This window comes from Pelobates fuscus, chromosome 8 (assembly GCF_036172605.1).
Source record: "Pelobates fuscus isolate aPelFus1 chromosome 8, aPelFus1.pri, whole genome shotgun sequence".
NCBI lineage: Eukaryota > Metazoa > Chordata > Amphibia > Anura > Pelobatidae > Pelobates > Pelobates fuscus.
In genome coordinates, this window is record NC_086324.1 from 72,298,862 (window position 1) to 72,304,861 (window position 6,000).

Here is a 6,000-nt window from a genome sequence, read left to right on the forward strand (position 1 = left end):
GCAAGGCATGCGTATAGTAGGTACGTACATTAGACATATCATTGTTGTGATTGCAAAATATATGCTTATCGTTTGTGCCTAGCTAAGATTTGCAGTATAAGACCTGAGCAATCTATATTGCAGTTAGGCTGTGAGGTTACACGTCATGTCTAGTTAGCAGGCTGGATGTTTGAGTGTATGCCTACATAGCAGATGCTAAAGAAAGCAGTAAATGTTAAACGATATGCTTAATATTATTATATAGTGTCACATGTTAGACTATATATGTGTGTATCCATGCTAGTTGTACTTATGTGTGTAGGTGTGCAGGCAAGTTTTGGTAGCGAGCAGCCAGAGGCTTTACTCACAGCTCAGTCCCGAGCCCCGGTCTGACCATGCCAGCCCGGGGCACAGCACCGTCCCATCCCAAGCAGTCACACTGCATGGCGGCGCCATTGATTGCAGGTAAGTTGGTGCTTTGCTCGTGCTTGGAGGTTCTTTTCCGTTTCTCCAGCTGCAGCTGTGCCCTTGTGTGCACTCTCCTGAGTGACCTCCGTGGTGCCGCTGTGGGTCTTGGTGTGGGACGGCGCTGGAACCGCTGGGCGGCTTTGTTGAGCCCTCTTCGTGTTGCAAAGCGGGCGTGGGGTGAGTACCTTGCTCTGCTGCAAGGTTGGTGGACGCTGGCTGAGGTAGGCTTGTGGCGGTCTATCAGCGTGGCAGTCAGTTTGGGTCCTGCCGGGTCTCCGCCGCTGCTCGCCTGTATCTTGCCACGTGGAGTGGTCAGGTAAGCGTTCGCTTGCGGGGTTGCTGTTCAGAGGGAGTTAGGCTTGGGCTTTCCTAGCCCCTCAGACCGGCATCTGGGTACCCCGTCGGTTGCTTGGTCGTTGCGTGAGAGCAATCCCTTCTGCTGGTTCCAGCGCACATGGTCCCCGCCATCTTGGGTGGTGCACCGTGCCCTCGAGCGGGATGCTGGCGTCCCTGTGCTCTGGTCGCTTGGCTCGAATGCGGCTGTGGGGCGAGGACCGGGATCACCCACCCGGTCCGGATGTGGTTTGTTTGTCTGGCTCTGGTAGGCGGGATAGTGGAGCGGCGGCCGTCCACTCCACTCACCGCCAGGAAAAGGTACCGCTTGTTGCTGCAGAGATATCACCTCCCGGGGACTAAAACTCAATGAGCAAGCCTCTCCCCGGTTCTGGTGGCCATATACATCGAGGGTCGCAGTTATAGTTGAGGTTGGTGATGAAAATCGTGTTTTATAGGCATTATGGGGTCGTTGTTTGCAGGAGCTGAGCTTTCCTGCGACCTTTCTGCTCGGCGGCCCGGCCCCGCCCCCCCAAAGCGTTTTAAGTACATACATTCTAAAAAAACAAAAAATAAAAGTGTAGGTACACTAAAAACCAGTGTGGGAGTGTTAGTTAATTAAGACCAGGAAAAGGCAGAAATTTTTACTAACTAATTCTCGTCTGTATATATTAAGGAAGAACCTATGGTAAAAGATATGCAAATGATTGCTGCAAAAAATTTGCAGAAACATTCTAATTGGATCACTCAAGACAAGGTGCTGCAGCAACTAAAGAAAGTTAATATAAACAAAGCTCCAGGGCCTCACGGTATTCATCCACGAGTACTTAAGGAAATTAGTGTGGAAATAAGTGTACCTTTGTTTTTAATCTTTCAAGATTCTTTTCTTTCAGGAAGTGTACCGAACTATTGGAGGAAGGCAGATGTGGTTCCTATATTCAAAAAGAGTTAAAAGTCCTTAAACTGTGAGCTTAACTTTTGTGGCTGGGAAAGTATTTTAAAGGTTATTAAGGGGTAATATTCAAGAATTCCTTGAGAAGGACGTGGTTATCAGTAAAGATCACCATGGTTTTATGAAGCATAGGTCATGTCAAACTAACCGGATTGCATTCTACAAAAAAGTAGGTAGAAGTATAGATCAGGGTGTTGCAGTGAATGTGATCTATTTGGATTTTGCCAAGCCGTTTGATACAGTTCCACAAAATAGATTAAACTCAAAGAAATTGGTCTAGATGAAAATTCTTGCTCTTGGGAAGAACATTGGCTTAAAAATAGAGCACAGAGAGTTGTCATTAATGGTACCTTTTCAAGCCAGACAGAGGTGACAAGTAGTGTCCCTCAGGGTTCTCTTCTATTTAACATGTTTATAAATGATCTTGAAAAAAGCATTGAAAGTCATGTTTCAGTGTTTGCAGATGACACAAAACTCTGTAATACAATGTGAGCAAGATATTACTTTGCTGCAGAGGGATTTAGATAGACTGGGGGACTGGGCACTTCAATGGCAGATTAAAATGAATGTAGAAAAATATAAAGTTATGCACTTTAGCGTAAAGAATGCACAAACAATTTATACCCTTAATGGAAGCGAATTAGAGATAACACATGAGAAGGATTTGGGAATTGTTATATACAACAAACTATGCAACAATGTGCAATGTCAATCAGCAGTGATCAGCAGTGACAAGTAAGGTATTGTCATGCATGAAAAAGGGCATTCATTCTCGGGATCAGAATATAATTTTGTCTCTTTATAAATGTAAGACCACATCTTGAATATGCTGTGCAATTTTGGGCACCTGTTCTAAAGAAGGATATTATTGCACTTGAAATAGTGCAGAGGCTTGTTACAAAATTAATAAAAGGAATGGAACATTTTAGCTATGTTGAAAGGTTAACAAATGTATAACTCTTTAGTTTAGAAAAACATAGCCTCAGCGGACATATGATCACATTATACAAATATATTCAGGGTCAGTACAAACCATTATCTGGAAATCTATTCACAAACAGAACTTTACATAGGACACGAGTCGTTTAGACTGGAAGAAAGAAGATTTAGTCTAAGGCAAAGGAAAGTTTTTTTACCGTAAGAACAATAAGGATATGGAATTCTCTGCCTGAAGAAGTGGTTTTATCAGAGTCCGTACAGATGTAACTAGATGCATACTTGCAAAAACATAATATTTAATTATATTGTTTTTCAACTCTAGTGTAATAGCTTCTTGATCCAAGGATAAATTCTACTGCCATTCTGGGGTCAAGAGGGATTTTTTTTGCCTAGTTTGTTGCAAAATTGGAAGTGCTTCAAACTTTTTTTTTTTGCCTTCTTTTTATTAACAGCAAAAAACAAGTGTGAGGAAGGCTGAACTTGGTGTTCACATCTCTTTTCAGCCTATGTAACTATGCGTGTGTAAATGTAACAGCTACAAAATATATCTTTGCCTGGGTAGCCAATAATCCAAACACACACACTCACTCTCAGACATATGTCTCTTACTCCCAGTTACATACCCACTGCCAGATACATATACTCACTCACAAACACATACACAATGGTAGGCACATACACACACTCCATCTATCTATCTATCTATCTATCTATCTATCTATCTATCTATCTATCTATCTATCTATCTATAGATCTATGGCAGTGACAGCTGGTGCAGGTTCGAGGCTCTACTTGCTTTCTGCCGTTTTTTCTATGCTGGGAGGAAGTCCTCTGATGTCACATCCACCCAGCTCTGCCGCGGAGTGAAAGGGGAGTCGACAGTACTCTTAATTAATAGGCCAGCTCAACGTGATGTATTCAATGTTTCTATCTCCTCATCTGACCCATGCGGCCTCCGAGCTTCAAGTGGCTCCTAATGGGAGCATGCCTGTACCCACTGCTAGTGGTCCTGTTAACGGTTTTCTACTTTTTTATGTTGGTTTTGTTTTTTCAAAGTGTTGAGTATTATTTTCTGGGTTTCTCTCTTATTACGTCTCCTGGAATAAGGCTCCTTCTTTGAGGTCCTGGGTTTTCTTTTTTTATTTTCCTTTAGTATAAGTAGAAATTCAATATTACCTTTAATTGGTTACTTACTACTGTTTGTTCTGGATAATTGCTAAATTCTAGTGCTAATTTTACGGTTGTCTGTTTGCCACCTACAGTACATATGTTGAGAAGACTCATCACAATGCTTTCTAGTCTACCAGAACAAATTTTCTGATAAATGTGAAAAAAATTTAATATAGTAAGAACTAGCAGTAGTACAAATGATTATTCTCTTGTGCATTGGATTGCTTGTGAAAGAGGGATTTTATTCTGTGTATAGTCAATGGAATCAGTTCCAAAACAGATTGTTTTGAAAAAATATAAACATGGAATACAAAGTTAGAAATAATAAAATAATACAAACTACTTTTGAATTGCATAGATTTTGGGCTAAATCATATTTCTTTCATGAACTGCGCTGTTGTGGTTAAGGTGCCAGGACTGCCCTAGAGCTCCTTAGTGTAAGTACTCAAACCATTTGGCAAATGGTTTGACATCTTACCTCGAATACACTTGCTGCCAGTCACCTCCTCCATTGAGAGTTGGAATCTCATGTTGGCTTCCATTAGCTCTCCAGATCTAGAGTGGAGGGGAGGGGGGACTCCATCACACTCCTGGCACCATAACTGTACAATGTTCTGAACAAGTTATGCTGTCAAAAGTGCCAGTACATGAACTAAGCCTTGCAGGGCTTAGCTCAGGAGGGCTAACAGAAGCTTCTAATTAGGAGGCTGTGACTCGCCGTCATTAGTAGTGGAGGGGAGGACCGGCGCCCAGCGAACCCAATATAAAAAGTCAAACCATTCAAAAACAATCTGACTAGTTACAATGGTGGGTGGGGGGCTTACAGCTATAGTAGTTATAATGTTTGGAGTATTCTTTTTTTTTTTTTTTTTTAAATTCTTTATTTTTGATGTGCGGGTGGTTACAGAGCATTGTCATGCGCCACAACAGCGTTCAATAACATAAAGATACATATAGGTTAAACAGTGGCATGATAAACTTGCACAAATTTTTATTTTTTGTAAAACATGTTAAGCTAAGCAGTTTTTTAAATGATAGCAATCTATGTGATATTAGGTTAGCTCCACAACGACTATTACAATAATAATGCTAATAATAAAACAGGCTTATACGAGTCAAGAACGTACCGAGTGTTGAGCAGGTTCAAACCATTAATGCCTTTAAGATGAAAATTAAAATGAGCAGTCTAAAACAACGTTTAGGTAGCAATTGACACTTAGCTAACATATGGCATCAAGTACAGGGTTAGCAAATCTAGGGACACTTAAGGCGAAGTCCTTGTAGTTTTAGGTGGTGCGGTATGGGTGTCTGAGAGACATAGTGAGGGCATTGATAAGTCGTCGAGTTAGAGGTCTCAGCGGTATAGTACGTTTAGTAGTGAAGTAGGGTCCCCCTCAGTCTCAAGCATGATGTACCGTGTGGGTGTCGAGTGAGAATACATTAATTGTGTCTTATCCCTACCATCGTGGTTGTCTTTTCTGTGAAGCACGATGGAAGATAGACGTGCAAAACTCCCTGCCCCAGTGTGCGCTTGTCCCATGGTGACGGTCCGCGCTAACTGGGGGAAGGCAACCCTGGCATATAAACCCTTAAGAAGGATGTTATGAACCATCTAGCTATTTGAGGCCAAGGTCGAAAGCCATGGGGTGGTTTAGTGTCGTGTGAGTCTCGGGCTGGGTAATTAGCTGTGGGCTTGCCCGTTGATGGTTTTTACGATGCCCCCTCACATCTATAGTAGTATGATGGCATGTAAACAGTCAAACATAATACTATCTGCTGTTCCGGCGTTTGGGCGAGCGTGGGTAGTGATTCGTATTGAGGTAGATACAGCATGCAACGGTAATGTGTTTGCAAGAGGGAGTATGGATAAATTGTGTACCCAGGGTACGAGGTAGGCCCAAGTGTTAAAACAGATTTTCTTTTTGGCTAACCAATGCTAAGCTATATCACAGTACCAATTCCACTATCAGTCTCGTCTGTACCTCGCTGGTTAACATTATGATGTGCTCGGGTTGTCGGGGTCAGTGCTTGGCGCTATCAGGATGCCTATCTATCGGTGCTACTAAGGGAATGGGTTAGGCAATGCTTAAGGTAATAACAGTTAACAAACTACATATATATATATAAGGGCCCAAGTGTCTCTGGGTGATCAACCAGTC